General features: G+C 31.4%; 1 protein-coding gene across 1 annotated transcript in view; it reads left to right on the top strand.

Moving 5' to 3' along the window:
• Window positions 1-3,163: 3,163 nt before the first annotated feature.
• Window positions 3,164-21,631, top strand: part of LOC148276907 (uncharacterized) — a gene marked incomplete at its 3' end in the record, with an annotated part of 180,715 nt that continues 162,247 nt past the window's right edge. The window contains exon 1 of the mRNA XM_088233603.1: window positions 3,164-3,508. The remainder of the gene's footprint in view (window positions 3,509-21,631) is intronic.

Below are 21,631 nucleotides of genomic sequence, written 5' to 3'. Positions count from 1 at the left end.
ATGAAGTTATAAGAAAATAAGTAGAGCAATTCGTGTATCTGGGAAGAACGTTTACTAGGGATGAAATGACTGAGAAAGATATTGAAAGGAGGATGAGTGCAGGGAACAGAGTGAACGGTGAACTTAAATCAACCTAGGCCAATAAATGTTTGTTGCAAGAGGCAAAATCAGCAGTTCACAATGGAGTCCTGGTCCCGACCCTGATGTATGGAAGCGGAGTATGGACGCAATGTGATCTCTCAGGCAAATTTGTGGTAAAACTATGTACGATAGTTGCACAAATGTTGAGATCCGTACATTATGTAAGGCTAAGATAAGCATTATCGACAAAATCAAGAAAGGAGCTCTGCGCTGGTTTGGACATGTAGAGCGAATGGACCTCGAAAGAACGGCTAAGAATATTTACAATGTGAATCTTGATAAATGCAGGAATAGAGGAAAAAAGAGAAAGACATGGCATGACCAAATCCAACAAATACTTGAGAAGGACATGTCAAAAGTCGGAATAATCGGCGCGCGTGCATCAGAAGATGTATGAATGTAGAGAAAGCGAGATCTGTGTGCAAAGATAGAGTGATGTGGCGTTCTATCGAAACGGCGTGATGGTTTGTTGTTGTTGTTGCGTCTGGAAAAAAGAAAAAAATTGCTATTAAGATTTGTTTATACCCAAAATATTGTTGTACAAAAGGAAAATGTAACCATAAACACATATAATATTGCTTTTTTAATTGCTGTAATTTTGACTGGAGTTTTTGTTCAATTTTGAGAAGAAACTTCAATTTCATTCTTTGACTTTTTACATTATCCTAAAGATGTTTTCTCATAAATTAACAGTCTTATATTTTTTTTAAATTTACTTATATAAAAGTGATTCTAAAGCAAGTTCAATTGACGACAGGTGGACAAAAAATATTGGTTATTTTAGGAGATTTTTTCGAGGTTATATTTCATTTTTCCTGCACTGGTAGGTACCTGAAACGTTAGACTTCTCGACTTATAATCCATGTAACAAAAAATCTATGCATGCTTCAATTATTGGAATTCTAATGCAGTGCCTTTTGCACCACCGAGTGCCAATAGGAAAATGATAAAACAACACTTTACAAATTTACTATTATGTTTAATGTTTATTTTTGTAAATTTATCGATAATTTTAAGTTGTTTCTTATTTTAAGTTGAATTTTATTCGTCCATGCATTTTGTAGCAGCAAGACGGTTAGTAATCTAGATTCAATAGGTAAACGTTATTAACTATCAAATATCTAAATTTAGTAAATGGGGTCTAGAATTCCAACCGTTCATGCGCTCAGTAGCTGCAAGACTTGTAATCTTACTTCTATTTTTATAAATTTGTTTTTTATTTCGTTTTTAAAATTATCAGTAAAAATTTCAACTTCATTGTCAAATAAAATATTTGAAAAAATGTAGGAATTAGATTTCTTCTTGTCCATGCGCTTTGTAGCTGCAAGACGTGTAATCTAGCTCCTTTATATAATAATTGTAATTTATCATAATTAGAGACGAGTCCATGCGCTCTGTAGCTGCAAGACGTGCTGGGGTATTTATATATTGTACAACGCCCTTGAGGTGATTTTCACAAAAATGGCGCTTTATAAATTGTCCAAATATATATAAACAAATATATTTATATATACAAAATAATAATTTTAATATTTTCTCCATACCATATTTTGATTCATCGATATGTAGCATGTAAAATAATTAGCTTAAATTCATTTTCAGATCGTTCAACGAACGATTTTTTAAAGGGGGATGTCAATTATAGAAATCTCTTTTATACATCTTTCAATATTCAATTAGTTTGTGACAATGTCGTAGTTTTTGCCCAAAATACTTATTTTAGTATGGTCTAACAACCCAATTGGTTAAATTTACAACCTCATTCAGCGGTAAGATTAATCAGTTTGAGATAGGCCCAGAAGTAGTCCTTTGTAATACGTAACATCGGATTAAGAATAAGGTTATCTTTGCGTGACACCCGCCATTTTGGATCTTCTGTCATCGCTTTGCCGCCAAATATCTGAAGAAACGCGTTCAGCTGTTTTTCAACGGTGCTACCGGCCAGCCGCCTTCACAGAATGAGTGCAAGCGAGATATAAATATATCGTTTGAATCCTCGCACACACGTCTTGTTATTTAAAAAGCAGGCATCGAAAACATTTTTTATAGTAAATATGTAATTAATTTTGACGATTTATTGTTTTTCAAATAAATTTGGACCAAATTGTACAACAACGTACTAATAAGGTTTTTCAGATGATTTTATGTAATAACCTATTGATCTTTAAAAAAATTATCAAAATCGTCAGTTATAACTCTTTTCTTTACTTACTAAGTTAGACTTTTCCATGTTTATATTTTTCTTAAGCCTTGTATAAAGTCTCAGATTCGTTTTCTGTAATTTTTATAAAAACAGTATTATTTTCACAATGTTGTTTAAGTGGCTAAAGCATTTCTTTATCACAAAACTAAACAAATAAACGAGAAAAAACCTGAAGAATAAAGCTTCATTCAATTGATTTACCAAATCACAATTAGTTGTAGAAAAGACAATGGAGTAAAAGAAAATAAATTTCAATTAAAAATAGTAGATTTGATTACTTGACAAATATTTAACGGCACTAAAAAATAAAATAAAATAAATGTTTGTAATTTTGAAAAAACGTTATCGTAATTTTTGTCATCATTCAAATCTTTTTCTTTGGATAAACATCATGAAATGAAACATTGTAATATTTTTTTTACTCATCAGTATTATCACCATGTTACATGCTTATATGTATTTATTTATGTTGTATTCTAATACAAACTTTTTTTATTAGTACTTTTCACCGTTTAATGTATAATTAGTAATTTAAAAAATTATCTATTACAAAGAAGAAACAAAAAAATGTCTCTTAACTGTTATTTATTTGAAATTAGGTGATCGCATATTTCCGAAATTTCGTCATGTTTGAGAAAGGTTGACAACACGTGAGTATTGTAAATTCCCGCGGGTGCACTGTCACACTCACACGCACGACCAACACGCGGGCGAAAAAGGGACACAGCACGCATTCTGTACATACAGGTACGAACGTACGAAGGTTTTTTTCCATACATTTTAAGGTTATGTTTCAGGTATGACTGTATTTCATTTGTTCATTTAGAATTTAGTCGGGCTGCGTTACGGACGCGAAATTGTACAATAAAAAACATTTGAACTCCGCGACTTAGTTTGTTTTAAACGTTTCGAACACTAAACCGTCTGACAATGTTTTTTTTGTTACTTAGACATTATAAATAGTTTTTACGTGGATTTTCGAGTGCCGGATAAAATATTTACGTTTGAAAACTGTGTAAGGATTTTATTGTTATGTGGAAAACTATTTTTGGATTATTCTGTGCTGTTTTAGACATTTAAAAGTGACTTTGAAAATATTGGTAGATACATGTTTGAACTCGGACGATTTCAGATTGATGGTGCAATCGATTTTATCACAATAAGGTAACAACATGCACATATTTAAAACATTTAAAAATAAATTTAAATAACGTGGGAATTTTTTACACGTTAGTCAAACAAGAATTTATTACCTATTTTTAATTGTTTAGTTTACGTATTACAACAGAGATGGAGAACATTTCAGACAAATAGATATCGACGAATATGCATTTACAGAGCTTAAGACCTGTCATTGGCTGGTTTAAGTGACCAATTTACACACTGTGTAACATTCACCGTATTCATTTAATTATTCAGTTTGTCGAAAAGCTAAAACCTTTATCGATGCGGGTGAGATTCGTCTTGCTGAATTATTTCGCATTGAACTAGGCAACGCCTGAAATGTTTTTTTTTTTTTATACTTCTTTCCAGGCATGTAAATGCCAAGACTTCCATAACTTCTCAAAAATGTTTTCCCTCTCTGTTGCAATAAATTTTTATCCTTATAACTCACTCCCTAGATAGTAAAATCCAGCCTTTTTTACAAACATTTTGACATACTAAAAGAAACGAGAAGTGCATTTTTTATAATACAAGCATTTTTTAGTATTATAATAAAAAAAAATCATACCTCTCCACTCGTTTGAGAGTGATTTTGGCTCTTGAAAACAAAAATAAGTAAGTTTCCGAATATACGCTTAATGAAACAACAAAAAAAACATACCCTAGAAAAATATATAATGCGAGATATTCAAAACTAGTATTACATAGTTGTGACAATAAAATATTATTACCGTCTAAATTTAACGTAAACATCACATGACATAATGGGATTAATTAATGTAATTGTTTAAGCTTAAAACGTTTTAAATGCCTTTTATTTGATAATAGTCGTTCATCGATTATTATTTTATTTATTTGTTTTTCCTTCACGCAGTTTTAAGAAATATAATATAATTCGAATTCCAAATTTGAATTTTATTATATTCCTCAAATTCAAATTCCCATATTAAAGGAATTTAAACTGGGTTATAGTACCATAGTAGTGTCGTGAAATCAAGGACCAACGCGATTCTTATTTTCTTACGCAGTTATTTACAATTTACAGGCTTTAAAATTGAAATACAAGTGAATAAAAAGAAAACAATTTTTAACAAAAACAAAACAAACCATTACGCCGTTTCCCCGTAGGGATAGGCAGAGAGGATAGAACGCTATATCATTCTATCTTTGCATACAGACCTCACACCTTCTTATGCACGCACGCTGAATATTCCTACTCTTGAAATGTCCATCTTCAAGTATTTGATAGACTTGATCGCGCCATGTCTTTCTCGGACATCCTCGTTTTCTGCATGCATCAACATTCGCATCGTAGATCCTTTAAGCCGTGCTTTCGCTCTACATGTCCAAACCAACGCAGCACCCCTTTCTTGAAACTTTTTTAACACGTGTAAAAACTGCATCAGATGTTTAATTAGTATGAATGAATTATTATTTTATGTTTTTTTCTTTATATATCCTATGTTAATATTTTTTTCTCTCGTATTCGCATATTCAAAATTGTATAAACTCTTATAAATAAACAACTACAACAGTATAAGTCTCTCTCCAAGCACAAGAGTTAGCCTCTTTTTTTGGAGAGTTACAGTGATAACATTTACTAGATGAATAAAAGTAGATCTGTATAGAATTTTAAAAAAACATGCACCTTTAATGAAATTTATAAATAAATAAAAAAACAAAAAAATACAAAATAGAGAGTTAATATGTTCATATGAATCGGATTGTAGTTCCGTGTCTAGTGTTGCGGATTCACGGAGGTCTGAGGTTCGAACCCCATTCTACCCCAACTTGATTTCCATTTTCTAAAAGTGAGTTATTTACATAAATTGGAATAGTTGAGTAAAATATAAAAACGCTAATGCTAATACTTATTTCAAAATAGTAAAAATGATAGAATTATTGTACTATCTATTTAAGTATTACTGTATTTATTAGAGACCTCTGTGGCGTAATAGCTAAGACGCTTGAATTACGTACGAAAGGCTCCGGGTTTGATTCCCGGTGAGAACACAAAAAAAGAATGTGATTTTTCTCAAGCCCGAATGTTCTGTGCTGTGATTCACCACTGTAATTAGACCTTCTGGCCTGTAGTGGTCCAAGAATTTTTTTTTACAAAATATACATAAAAAAATAATTTAAGTAAAAAGTAAAATCTATACCAACTTTGAGGAGAGCATGGTAAGAGAGATGAAGGTAAGAAATAACTTGTAACAATACTTCAGTGTACGCTATGGAAATATTAAATTTTTATGTAGGTATAAAGGAATAACATTAAAATAAGATCATCCTGACCGCAGGTTTCGGCTGAGCTGAAGTTTCGGCCATTTTTGGGCTGAAACCGAAACCGCGCCTAAAACTCGTTTTACTGGCCGAAACTGTCCGCAACCGAAGTACGAACTTCGGTCGGTCACTAGTTTTGGATATAACATAATTCACACTCTAGTAACAATAAATACCTAACATTCACCAATTTATCTATGCTTGAACATCCATTAAAAAAAAATCAGGAGTTAAAACTATTTAGTATGAATAAAGGTTAGATTCTTCCGAATCATTTATAAATTTTAAGTTAGTTGTTTTTTTATGTCAAGGCGTATATATTATAATAATTTAATAACGGTATCATATTTATACTTCACGGGTAATTGAACCAGAGATCTCCCGCATACATTATCAATAACCTAAACCACTCAACCCCATCATTATAAAAACATATGTATGTTAAAATACAAAATACATATCACTCGAATATTAAATTAACGTAAAAAATGTCCCCCAATATAAATTCGATATATCAATATTGTCGATGATTTATTTGAAATATGCGTTCTGGAACAACCCTTTCGAATTCAAACTTGAATGTTTAAATTTCGAATTTGGAATGCATTAGCGGCGTTTCGTATAATTTGTATGTGGCTAGTTCTTTTCAGAGGGGAAGTGGGTACGTATATGAAATGTGTAAGAATAATGAAAACTCTCTGCACAATTACGTGAAGCATTTTTACTGCATACTAAAAATTGTTCAATGTACACATTATTTTTTTTATTTTTTTTACTTTTAAAAAAAATATTTTCTGCCGTTTGTAATTATCTAAATTTGGCACTTATTAAATATATATATTTTTTTTGTCATTAAAGTCAACCGGATATATTATGTTATTAAATTAATTTTAATACGCCCCTTCGGGCCTCATTTAATCGGTCCTTCGGGGCCAATTTTACTGACAGTACGGGCACCATTTTTTTAATTATGTTTTTTTTTATTTAAATGCGAAAGAGAAATACTTGAGTTCTTATTATTTACTAAAATATTTAAATTTTAATATTATTTCCTAAAAGTCGTAAATGTCTTGTGCTGGATAAATGGAAATTGAGTCGTGGTAGAGTGAATTGAACCCCTGACCTTAGGTCCGTGAGTCTACCACAGTAGATTCGTTATCAGCTAAAACAGTTTCACACAAAATAATAAAACTGGTAACAAGGCTAGATAGGTTTCCTTGTATGAAAATGAATTACTTTTATTTGCACCTTATATTAAAAAAAATATAGAACATGATATCGAAATGGCAAATTGGATGGGGAGGCACTAATAAATCAATTTTAAAACCTCTGGAGTCTGCTCAAAACTAGATCATAAAAATATTTTTTTAAAAAATTTAGGTAAACTGCAGACTACACATAATCCAGAGATATTTATAAGCAAAAAAATGTAGTAGATGAAGACATTATAATTTAAAAAAATATGTTTTTACGTTTCGATTTACCCAAATATTTCATTTTGAGGGCAATTTCAACGAGTTTTAAGTAACTCACCATTAGAAAATAGGAATCAAGTTGGGGTAGAGTGGGATTCTAAGCACGCACCTTTGAGCCGTGAGTCCGAGGCATTAGCCACGGGACCGCGACTCGATTAAATTTTTGTTTTTTTTTTTTTAATAAACTATCATTATTATTAGAATACTTTGAACAATCGTAACAAAAGTTACCAGTATCGAATTATATTATATGTCAAGTAAGTAAAAAGCGATTGGGGGTATTCTAATAACAAATAATATAATTATATTACTTCAGCACATTGTCATATAAATGTTAGTTTTTTTTTTCCACAGTTTTATTTTGGAATCGTGCAAAACTGGGCTCCAGTGTATTTTCAAGAACATTACACCTACCCAATAGCAAGTAAAAATAATACTTGTCAAAACGTTTTTTTGTCAGCATCTCTACTGCTAATTAATAAGGTGAATGTTTGCCTTACGCGAATTAGCATGGTTATTCAAAATAATTAATATGCTTTTTATTATAGGTACTTACAAAGTAACAGAATTTATGATTATGGTAATTGTAACTACCCCATTGAACTCGTTGCATTTAAATGCCAATACCATAACGCACCATCTGGCGAAATAGTTCCGTAACTATACAATTTAATTCAGAATCGAAATTAAAACGATATGTATCGAGACGTAAGATAATAGGGAAATATCACGATTTTTAAAAAACATTTAAAAATTAATAAGGGTCTATGAAATACTGTCGAGTACAAAATTTTTTTTTTTGGTACTCACTAGTGGCATTAAAAATATTTCTTAATTTATAATTTTAAATTCCCGCAAAAACGTTCCATTGCATTGACCACGATTCTAATACTTCACGATTCGGTTGAATTTTGAAGTTTGTTGGTTTATTTATTAATTTTTTTCAATTTTAAACAAAGATTATTAATAAAAACAATGTGGTCTCACTACGATTACCCATGCCAGGGACACTTAAAAATATACTAAAAAAATATTTTTACATCTCAGAATAAACAAAGAAGACTTAATATACAAAGATAATTAACAAAACATTCAGACCGTTTTAAATGTTTCGTACAAAAGTTTATATTTAATGTATGTACACTTGTATTATTTATTGGTGTGTTTCCGTGTACCTGGTCGACATACCCGCCACATATCTCCTTTTTGTTCTGCAAGTTCTAGGACCGACTATCACATGCACTCGCCTATCTCTAGGCTCCATAGATACGGCAATCAGTATGAGGACAAGGCTGATATATTTGGTTCTGGACTTGATAGTTATAAAACGAATCTGATTTCTTTTTTTCTCTCGCAATATTATTCTTAAACTTTTCTTTATATTTAAAAATGTTTTTCCTTTTTTTGTTTTTTCATATTTATGTATTTATTTCGTTAATATTTTTGGTTGTTTATGTGTATTTACCTACTTGTTATTTTTGTTGTAGTTATGCAATTTTATAATTTTTGTTATGTTTTTATATATGTATTTTTTTTCATATTTATGTATAATATATGTTAAAGGCAATTTATGCCGTTTATGTCAAATAAATAAATATTATAAAACGTACAATAAAAGAACAAAAACATAAAATAAATTATACATTTGTTGAGCGGTTTATTCAATGCTGGTTTGGGCGAATGAGACAATCCATTTTACTTCTACCCTGCTCCTCTATCTATTTTTGTATGGCCTTTTTAAACGTTTTCTTATTTATAATTGTTTTAATTGACTGTGGAAGCAGGTTATAGATTTTGATTGCATTATACTCAAAATCCCTTTGTCCGAAAGTGGTATTAGTATTTATTTGTTTAAGTTGTCTTCGTGTTGAGTATCTAGTAATTATATTATTTGTACGTGATGTTTTGTGGGGTTATGTCTTTTATTTGAGTAAGAGTAGTTTTTGAATCTGAAGCGAGTATTGTTTTGGTGTCATAAGTTGTGATTTGTGGAATAATTCTTCAGTAGATATCTGTATCGGGACTCTAAGTTTTATTAATTATGGATTTTTGTCCAACAAATACATTATCAACCACCACATCCGATTATACCATACTCCAAAATTGATTGGCCCAATGTAAAATAATTTAAAAAAAGTTATTTTACATAAATTATATTTCGAATTGTTTTGATTATATACGTTAGTTTTTAAGTTTGTAATATTTTAAATCTGCTGTTTCCACTTTGAATTTATATCAATAATTTCTACCAAGTATTTGACATTATCTGTCCTATCCGATATTGATCGTCAAATTTAAATAGAATATGCGGCCCTGGAATCTTTTTAAAATTAGTTAGGATGATTCTTATTTAGAATCTTCGCTGGTGTGTCTTTTAAGCTTATCTTTTTAAGTAATTAAATAATTATTGACTGTATGTTCCCATAAAATAATAATTATAATCAAAATTGGTTGCAACAGAGATGGCCAATATTTTTGAGAAGGGAATATGAAAGTCTAGGCATTTACAAGGATTATGCCCAGTCGTTGGATGGTTTATGTGGCCATTTTACACACTGTGTAACATTCACCATTCTGCCTATGTTTAAACATCTACTTTTCCTCAACTCTTCCATCTGCTGACTTTTTTGAAGTAAAAGGGCTGAAACCTTCATCATGTGGGTGAGATTCATCCGGTTGAACCAATTCACCTACTAGGCAACGCCTGAAAACAGTTTTCTTATTTTTATGCTTCTTCTTTTACCAGTTAGTTGATTCAAAAATTCTTTGAGTATGCCTGAAAGTTTGCAGACAGGCTGGATTTCCTTCCTGGGGAGTTATTCAGATCTGAATTTGTTGCAACAGAGAGGGGAAAATCTCAAGCATCTACTAAAGTCGAGATTAAGACTTAATGTTCCAATGTGGTTCCCTATACACCATCTGGTACGGATATTGCACTTGATGGTGCATATGTTTCTATATTGAAACACCAAATGTGGATAAGTGGTAATTAAGAGCGCAGAATACCCAGACTTGAGAAAAATCCCAATTTATTTTTTTGTGTTCTCACCGGGAATAGAACCCGGAACCTTCCGTGTGTGAGTGCGTCTTAGCCATAACACCGGAGGCCTTATTTTCTTCTGTTATAATGGTTACACACATTTTGTTAGTTCATGAAATTGCATCGTTTTCACGCACGCATCAAATAAAATGTGTTTCTAAATGATGTTTATGGGCCTTCAAATTACAGGGTAATGAATCTGCAGGGGTGGACACATGTCAGAAGCGTGACATGTGACATATGACATCTCGTGACATGAACCTAATGCTCATTTGCTTTATTAAAATATCCCTTCATTTCTGGTACAGTGCGTTCTGTTGACTTTCCAGTATAGAAAATAATTCGTCCTTTATAATGTTATCTCTGAATGAACTCGAATGCAATTGTAACAGCTTTTTTTTCAATTTTAGATTTTTCAGTGAGCAAATATAGCTGTATTTTAAAAAACCACTGGACCTTTTCATTATTTTTAAAAGGATATTTAAGATTTTTATATTATCATGAAATTGAAAAACTACTGATTACTTTTATTAGAAAATATAAGTTTGTTTAAATTTCGCATTTGAATGTCAACTTATTATACTATAGAAATATACAAAAATAAATAAATATTGGAAAATAAAGGAAAAAAATATACCTATCTACACAGATATTTTTTTCCTTATTTTTCACTTGCATGTGATCATCGTCAAAGACAGTTGCCTTTGAATGGAAAATACTCGTTTTGTTAGAATAGGGAAATATCAAGATTTTTGTTTTTAGATTTTTAAAGTAATGAGGGTCTATAAAATACTGTCCAGTAAAAAAAATATTTTTTTTACTTCTTCTTCTTCTTCATGTGTCATGTCGGGTCCCCCCGACGTTGAAATCACTTGTGAGAAAGCTTCCCTATCCTGAGCAGTGCGAAACAGCTCCTGCACAGTTGTAATCCTGGCCCATGCTCAAATGTTACTTATTAGTAGCATAAATAATATTTTTTTAAATTTGAATTTTGAATGAGGAATTTCAGTACTAAATTGGATACAAAAAAAGTTCTCTTGCGCGCGGTAAAAATTATCGCATTGAATTGTGCGGCAAAATTTCTTGAAAATGCATGAAAAATATTTTAATAAAAGCGCTATAATTTGAGATATGAGAGTTTGATGGATATCCGGTTTGGTCACCGTAAACGAAGCAATCGTAAGAATTTTCAGAGAACTACCTCTGACGTCACACGCGGAGTTATTTCAGAAATACAAAACTTAAAAAATCATGGCGCTGATAAAACGGTATAAAAAAATCATTTTGGCTAAGTTTAATATTCTATTAACAAATAAAAAAAAAAAAAAGACACTGAACTTCCTCATTCCCGCAAAAACAGTAATTACTTTTTGTTTTACACTGAAAACGCGTCAAAAAACTATTTGAAACAATCTACAATACCTAGAATATGCAGCCAATATAACAATATATTTACCGAAGCTGATATTTTTTGTGACAATGTTTGTAAATTTAGGTCAAAAATTATAGAAATTTTGAGAGAAGCAGATATTTAACTTTATTATTATTATTATAAAAATATCTTTTCATTTCGTTTCTTTTACATTTATTATATTGAACATAATTTAAATTATTGTATTAAGTGTAAACATTTTTTTTTGTGTGTGCATGAGTTTCTTACACTAATATACAAAGAAATTGGCAATATATGTGTACATACTGTTTGTTTACCTAATAAAATAAATAAATTACATTGGCCACGTCCCTAACACGTGACGATTAATGTTCATTTTCAACTTTGTTCCAAACCATTCAAATGTTTGTAGAACATCGTCACAAATATCAATGTCAAACATGTCGCGTTTTTCTAGTCACATATGTTTTTATATTTTCTTTTTTAAAGTTATATATGAAAACATTTCTCCACAATATCTATATTGATTTCACACATATATTAATTATTCATCAGATCGGACACAAATTTCAGTGCTCATAATATTAATATTAGATTAAATTAAATTCTTCCTATCTCCATCTAAAATATGCTTCTCGAATTTGGTCTCCATTCTATAGGACCTATTTTGTCCATATCGAGTCTGTCCAGCACCGTTTTCTAAGAAAAGTGGTATGGTTGCGTCGGTTGCAATTGCAAAGGAGTAATTATTCCTAATTGTTGAAATAAAGCAATCTCTCAATTTGTCTTCATTGGAGAAACGCAGAGCTGAGATGTACCTTGTATGCATTTTCAAAATACTTAATGCTTTGAGTAATGTCCTATCTCTGTTGCAATCAATTTATTTTCATTTTTCCAACTATGACACCAGAAGTCGAAATTTGCCATTTATCATATCTTGTACTAGCAACATTTTTTTTATGTCCCCGATGTTCAAAATGTAAGATTAGTCAATTCGTCACCAAATTTGTCATTTTTTGGGACAGATCTTCCGACTTTTCGTAGATCTCTTCGCCACCATCACAGCGTGGGATGAAGATGGATAGACATGGATTAGCTCAAAGTCTTATATGTATATTACCCATGTACAAGCATTACTACTACCCATTCTAGATTACGCTGATGTTTCCATGACTGATTTAAGCTGTGAGCAACTCGACAAACTTGAACGACTTCAGAATACATGCATAAGGTACATTTTTGGTCCTAGGAAATATGACCACTTTCTGATTATCGTAGGCAACTGAAATGGCTCAAAATTAGACAGCGGAGAGACTATCTCTCCCTCTCACTTATGTTCAATGTACTTCATAGTCCTAACGCTCCTATATACCTGCGTGAAAAATTTCAACGCTTATCAGTTCATGGTTTACCTCTTCGGTCTAATTCTCAATGCACTATCTTAATACCCATCTACAATTTCTCTTTCTTTTCCAACTCATATAGTGTCCATGCGGCGCTCGACTGTGGAATCATCTCCCATCCACCATCAAAGATGTTACTACATTATCTCTGTTTAAATCACGTCTGAAGAAACATCTCCTTTCCTCTTTTTTCCTTTTTCCCATTGAGTAATAGTTTTTATTTAAGGTATTATATAAACATATACGTTTTTTTCTATTTTGATATATCTTTAGCTTTTTAATCTTTACTTTCTATTGAATATGTTTTGTAACTTGAATTATAAAAATAAAACTATTATTATATTGGTTGGTTGGAAGAAATTGCCATTTGGAACTAAGCCCGCCAATGTACAAATAAAATTATGTACAAATAGTTTAATAAATAAATAAATATATTGATAGTGTTTTCAAAAATATTGAATACAATTATTTTATCACCATTTTTTGTCTTTTCCACATGTTCTTTTGGTTCAATTTCTTATACTTATGTTTCTTTATATAACTGTTGTAATTGGCTTATGTCGTATAGATATATTGCAAATAAATAAAAATCCTTGCAGTTTGGATCCATCACGACTTTCGAAACTTACTTTTTGGTTTAGTTAACAAACGTGACTTTATTCCGAACTGCAAGCCTTCGATGCAAACAGATATATTATACAAAAAGAATGAAGTTTCGGCTATAGGAACCGGTTTGACTGAAGCAAATATACAAGGACTAAGGGTCCACCCATCTTTGCGCAGTACTTTCGTTGAAATCGGGACTTTGTTCCCAGGACGAAACAAATTTAAAAAGGTACACATAAGGATGTTACGCGCTTTTTTAAAATCTGCTTTTTAACTGGAGCGCAAGATTGATTATTTTAACTTCAATTGCATGCAGTGCCCTGTGCACCATCGGGTGCGAAAAGGAATTTTACGATAATGTTATAATAACTATTAAAATACTAGTTTTATTAAATCCAATTTTTTAATTCCTTCACTAAAGCGGAAGCACGTACGTTATTAAATAATAGCATGAACAAAAATTAAATATTATTTTATAAACATACATATATTTCAATAAGCATCAGAACAACACGCTTAAAAGTACATAAATCTATGCAATATCTCGCAGCAGTCTCCTGCAATGGTCTCTTGCCTTAGACAAAATCCAGACTTGTACACTCCCTCTGAAAATGGCTTTCGTTTTGGAGAACTTAATATTCATGTTCCTCATATCTTAATTGATTATTTTAGACACCCACTTTACCGCAAAGGTACTAATTTTCAAATAATGTTGCTCATTGTTGAAATATTAAATTTTTTTCATTGTATTTTTTTAAAATTCAAGATAAAAGATAAGTGTCCAGTTTTACTTCTTACCTCTCCGGCTATCCCTATGCAAAAAAAAATGTCAATCGGTCACTCCGTTGAGACGTGAAGGAAACACAAACAAACTAACAAACGCACTATCGCATTTATAATATTAGTATGTATTCACAAATGTTTGTAAGGCATTGGCAATATTCATTATTTTTTTTTACATCTTTCCCGCACATAAGACATTGATAGTTCGTTTTTTTTGTTGTTCTTGTGTGGTCTACCGAAAGGTGTTAAATGCATTTTAAAGATACCTGCTTATGTACACTAATGGCGTCTTCGACTTACCCCTTTGAAATCGTTCAAGCCAAACTTTTGTTAACTAAATTTGTATAAAATGATGATTTTACTGTTATTTTTCCATTTATAGTATCCAGCAAAGAATTGTTGTGCATGTTTTTTACTTACTGATTTTATGATGATATTTTTCCGCCCTTAACAAAAGATATCGGTTGTCTAGTCCACTAGTATGACATCTCTAATTTGCAGAGTTTTTTTTTGTCGTAATAAAACTTAGCAATATTGTCTAATTATTTTATTTTATTTTATTTTATAAATTTCTTCATCATCATTCCCTTTCCGCACCTAATGGTGCATAGGACACTGCATTGGTACACCAATCGCAGCGTATCTTGATCGTTTTTGTTACATGAAGATAAGGTGATCAGTCTTACGCTTCAGGCACCAGTCTAGGGACTATGAAATATTCTAGTGTAAAAACACCCTTTTAAATCATATTTCATATCAACCATGTCGGGAATCGAACCCATGACCTCTTGCATGGTAGGCAAATGCGCTGAACATTACACCACGAGGCCGACAGATAAATAAATTTATTTATAATTAAGTATACATATGTAATATAAATATATAAAATAGATTTATTTCATAAATAAATACACATATTTAATACCAGGGAATCTATACAAAACTAGATAATTAGAAAATGTTTACTGAGCGTCCTCTGGTTGGAATAGTCTTCATCTAACATGGCTCAGCCTATTCTAAGATGAAGATTATTTTTTTTTAAACTTTAAGTAGTTCTATACTTATATAATAATAACAATAAAAACCTAATCTAATGTAAGTATTAACCAACAAAGAGAGGATAGAACGCCATATCACTCTATCTTTGTATACATACCTCGCTTTCATACATCTTCTCATGCACGCACGCCGATTATTCCTATTTTTGACATGTCCATATTTAAGTATTTGATGAACTTGATCGTGCCATGTTTGTTATTATCCTAATGTTTATTTACATTATTTTTTGAGTGGTGCGATTATGAAAAAAGCGGGGTTTATAAATGGCAAAATTGTATGATGTCCTTTTTTTATCATACTACACCCTTAAGAATAAATTCTCAACTTTTAATTATTGCTAAATTTTTTTAAACTTGTGTATTGCAAATTTTATTGAAAATTGTTACAAACTTGCAATATTTACTCTGCGAAATGTTATCGCTGCTAGCAGCCATCAGGCACCAGGCACCGCTATTACATAAAAAGTCAAGTGGTCGTTGAGTGAAAAGGGGTATTTATTTTAGTTTAAATGTTATTCATCCACCAACCCTTTAATGTTCCTTTTTATTACCCGGCACTTGCAACCCCCTCGATAGTTGCACTCATTGGCCAAGTTTTTCAAACGGTATCTGATTAAAAATAAACTTTTATGTAATAACAAACCCATGACAATCGTGGGTAATTGCCTTCCGTGCATTCATTATTTAGCGGATTTTTATAACGATCAGTCGTGTGTGATGAAAACATGCTTTAATAGCATTGGAACTGTGAAAAACAAATAAGATTCATCGTTTCATTTGTAAATTTAATCCAGTTTCTGGAATAACTAGAACTAATGAGTCGTTCGCAATTTTTAATAAGATTTTTATAAAAAATGTGATTTTAGTGAAAAAATCTGATTCTTCTTTATTTATTTAACACTTTATATACATGTAACGTAATTTTAGAAAAAAACAGTGTTTTTTGTAGGAGAAACTACTCTTTAAAAAATTGACTATACTTCAGCCGGCTTGCGAACGAGGATCGCCGAATAAGTCAAATATACGCGCTATAGTTATAGTTGGATAATTTATATAGCGCCATTTTTGTGAAAATCACCTCAAGGGCGCTGTACAATTAATAAATATCCCAGTACGTCTTGCAGCTACAGAGCGCACGGACGGTTGGGATTCTAGTTCCTCGTTTTCAATTAAGATCAATAAAAAATTATAACAGATAGGAGCTAGATTACAGGACGTCTTGCAGCTACAGAGCGCATAGACAGTTAGAAATTTAGCCCCCATTTACACATTTTAAAAATTGACAAATAAATTTAGTGTATTAATGATACTAAAAAAAAATAATATATATATTTTAATAATAAAAAGGAGTAAGATTACAATACGTCTTGCAGCTACTAAGCGCATAGATAATTGGAATTCTAGACCCCATTTATAAAATTTAGGTATTTTTAAGTTGGTATATGAAAGCTAGATAACCAATCATCGTGCAGCTACAAAGCGCATGGACGAGTAGAATTCTAGCAAAGTTAGAATGATATCAATAAATTTATAAAAAATAGAGCATAGTAGTAAGTTTGTCAAGTGTTCATGCCAAGAACTAAGCAATAAAAAACTAAATAAATAAAGCACTGTATCAACTCCATGGTTAACAAAGGGAGATAGATGTCCGAAGAGAATCTGGCGCGTGGGTATAACAAAAAAATATATACAATATACAAATAAAATGATAATATTGGCAAGTTTTACAATTCTTTTCAACAAAATTGTTATAAAAAACTCAATCATCAATGTAGTTTTTAAGCTTTCTGTAAAAGATGATTGAAATATCGGATTTGGGACACAGAATGGTAATTAAATTTTCGGTATTTTTTTTTACAAATATTTGAATTAATATAAAATAAGAAGTTATTTGTATCTTATAGAGCACAAATAAAGTTTTTAGGTTTTTTTTTTCTTGATACGGGTTTACCTACATTGATAGATGCAACAAAAAAAGTAATGTTGCAAAATATACATAGCATATTGTACGTACGTGTGTAAGGGATTACGTAAAATTATTTTTTTAAATGTAAACATTGAACTAATATTATTTTTGCTATGTCATTGTGATTTTTTTTCTTGAAATGCCTAAAAAAAAGATTACTATTATTATTCTTAAGTACATGTTAATAAAGACCAATTATAATGTTTAGTTTTGCTCAATTAATATGTTTTTTGCCGTTCACCGTACAATATGCATATATATTTATCACCCTTCTACGTTTAGATAAGGAAGTATGTTGTAAAAGGAATAAGAGTAGATAATTTGAAAGTATAACGCTAAGTGAAGAACCAGACTTCACGCTTCAGGCAGTATCTTGTGTGAGTAGGCAAGCTAACAGTCGAGTGGTTACCGATACAGACTTCAAATAAAAGGGGTTTAAATACAAGTTTAAATTAAACACCATGCTAAAAGGTAATAAAAGTTTAACTTTGTAATTTTATGCATTTTTCATCAAAACAAAGTTGGTGGCAAAGGGACAAATCGTCAGCACTGAATTTTCCAAAGAGATTAAAAAAAGTAATGATTCATAATGATAATTTGTCAGCTTCGTAGTGGCGAACAAGTTAACCCACCATGCTAGAGGTCTCGGGTTCGATTACCGATATGGTTGATTTTAGATATTTATTTAAAAAGGTGTTAACTAGAATATTTTAATGTCATTGACATCTGAAGCTCAAGACTGGTTATTTTAAGTTCATATAAAAGAATTCAATATGAAGGTAAGGGAAAAAAATGATTGCGATGATTACATCCTTTATTTAAAGGAATATTAGCGTTTTTATGATTCACCCAAATATTAGATAAATAACCGTGTTGACCGAACCTCGGAACTCTCCTCACGGGATTACAACCCGTCTATCATAATTTTCCTATCCGCGCTATAACAATGCAATATTTGACTGTCCTTAGACTGGCACCCGAAGCTCAAGACTTTAACTTTCCCTTTATTTTCGAACCACAGTGCCAATGATGATGAGTCTGTGAACGCGGAAGGTCAAAAAGTACAGAATGAAGAGTTTTATGGACAGGGATTCGATACACATTTCCAACTGTTTTCAGGCAATCAATTAGATTATTTTCAATAAATAACGTTCATATGTATAGGGATAAAAGCCCACTGATCTATGACACACCACGTGCCAAATGATTTTGCCTGAAATATAGAGCATCTACACAAGAAGCAATTCGGCATTTTTTATTGAATACAATACATTATATTCTGCAAGAGCAACAGTACTGCACATAATACATTAACTTCACTCCCGCCATGGAGATATGAAGAACAAAGAAAATCGGCTCTTAAAAGATACCATAAGGGGTGATAAGGTCAGTCAGCTGTGCCTAGTCGTGCAGCAAGTCAGCTCAAATCAATCAGTTCCAGCAGGTAGTCCAAATGCAGTCAATTCAACCCTTCATCACTCCCGCTTCAACCCCTCCCGCTCCACAACAAAGTGATGTATCTTATTTGCCATGTAAAAAATATGCACTGAACGTCAACTTCATTTTATCTGTCAGTCTCTCACTAAGGTAGGAGCTTCAACCCCCAGCAATGAAACATGATATTTGAGTTGCTAGATATTGCATTTTATGAAAACTAGCAGACTCAGTGTGGCGTTTTAACTAATTTAAGGATAGATATTAATGTTCCTTAAAAGTTGTTTCATTTCAAAACAAAAATTTTATACATTGTCGTTAAATTTTGGGGTACATTTACTCACCACATTAATATAAATAGATATTAACATAATATAGATATTGCAATATAACAATATTCTAAGCTTTATGTTATACGAACTCCTATATAAATATACGTTCTAGTGCGATTCTTGTTGGACTAAAGATATTCAATGAAACTCGATGTTTTCATTCATATGCAAAGTTTATAATATCCTCAAAGGAAACCAGTTAATTTGTCGCTGGATCCAACTCATTTGATTTGATTCAAGAAAAAGGACGATCCAAAGTAAAACCAATATTCAAACTGAATAATTCGATATTATTTGATATTTTACATGCATTAAATATGACTGTTTGTTCTGAAATGGTGATATTACTTTCTATGCGAAGGTGTCTCGCATGGGCTTTAATTATAACCCCCTTTAAAAATATATTTTATACTACTTTCATTTTCATTTTTCAAGCACAAAAAAGGCACTGTTATTTGGAGAATCATTATTGGTTGTACATATATGGGTACTTAAAAATAGTCACACATATGTTTTTTCTGTTTCATCATCTACTACCATTATTTCTAGTTTCCCATAGGTGTCTCATTTTCTCTAACCATTTCAACAGATCTCATTTTTATTTTGCGAGCTCTAAAACCAACTATCTCAAAAATACTAGCCTATCCCCAGACTCCACAGATATGTCATTTAGTATGGAGTTAATGCTGATGTATTAGGTTATGGACTTGCTAATTATTAGTCGTGTGTAATCTCATAGATTTACTCGCAACAGACTCTTGTGTTAGAAAACGTTTTTATACTAATTTTAATGCATTATGTTTATTTTCTTGTTGACTATTGCACAGGTATGTGATTATATTGTTTTATTATATTTTTTCGGTAGTAATGGTTGGATACAGAAATGTTTTCGTAAATGCAATAAAAATTAGAGCATTACTCCTGTCGGCTAGTTCATCTGGAATGCATAGTTCCCGTAGATATTCCGGAGCAGAGTTATGCAGTCATTTATACATAAGCCAAGAGAATTTGTAATCCACCCTCTATGGAAAACGTCGCCAGTGTAATTCCCGAAGTAGTGGAGTAATATGACTGAACTTAGTGACACCGACATAGCGTTATGATTTATTAAAGTTTTGTAATTTTAAAAATACTCGGCACTTGACGTCACAGCTGACTGATGAGTTGGCTTTCCGGAAACCGGAAATCTATCACAACACTCTATAATTCGATTATTCGAGTAAGCTTGTGACATAGATCATTTGTATGAAGTTTTTCGTATATTTTCCAGAAACTTCTCAGTACAATTTTAAATTATTTGAATAAATCAAATTCCAAATTAAAAAGCCTTAATTAAATTGGTTTATCGATAGAATCACTTTGTAAAGCGTCCTTGAGGTATTATATTACGAAAATAGCGCTATATAAGTTATCCATAAAAAAAATAAAAAAAATAAAAAATAATAATAACAACGCTGATAATACGATACATAAAATATTTATAAAATGGCGGAGTTTGATTCTATTTACAGATATATAAAAAATAAATAAACTACTGATTTTCCTCATTAAGGGCAAGCTATGTGGTTTATTTGAAATAAATAAATAAACCTTGTGATCTAAATAACATCTCTTAAAATGTTTGACTTATGAACGTGACGACATATTTATTTACAATATTTGAGTTTGTCCAAATTTTTGTAGACAAGGACTGGATTCAACTCCCCGGGGAGCTGTTTATATTAACATGTTACAACAGAGACGAAAAACATTTAAGAGAAGGTAATATAGTCCTTGTCTACAAAAATTTCGACAAACTCAAAATATTGTTGATCAATCCACCTGGTCCTTCAAGAAGTATAGAAATTGAAAAAATAACATTTTCAGGCGTTGCCTAGTATGTAGGTGAAATAATTCAATTAGATGAATCTCACCCGCTCAAATAAAGGTTTCAGCTCTTTAACTTCACAAATATCAACAGATGAAAGAATCGAAGGAATATAGATGTTCAAATATGGGCAAACGAGGAAGACCGAGAAAGACATGGCACGATCAAGTCCATCAAATACTTGAAGATGGACATGTCAAAAGTAGGAATAATCGGCGTGCGTGCATGAGAAGATGTATGAATGTAGAGGAAGCGAGGTCTGTATGCCAAGATAGTGTTATGGCGTTCTATCCTCTCCGCCTACCACTACGGGGAAACGGCGTGATGGTTTGTTGTTATTGTTGTTGAAATATGGGCAGAATGATGAATGTTACACAGTGTGTAAAGTGGCCACTTAAATCAGCCATTGACAGGTCATAAGATGCCTAGACTTAGATATTACCTTCTCTTAAATGTTCTTCATCTCTGTTGTAATATGTTAAT

The sequence above is a fragment of the Micrasema longulum genome, unplaced genomic scaffold, assembly GCF_059751315.1.
Source record: "Micrasema longulum isolate JH-2025_06_02 unplaced genomic scaffold, ASM5975131v1 h1tg001129l, whole genome shotgun sequence".
Lineage (NCBI taxonomy): Eukaryota > Metazoa > Arthropoda > Insecta > Trichoptera > Brachycentridae > Micrasema > Micrasema longulum.
This window is presented reverse-complemented; position numbering and strand designations above follow the sequence as displayed.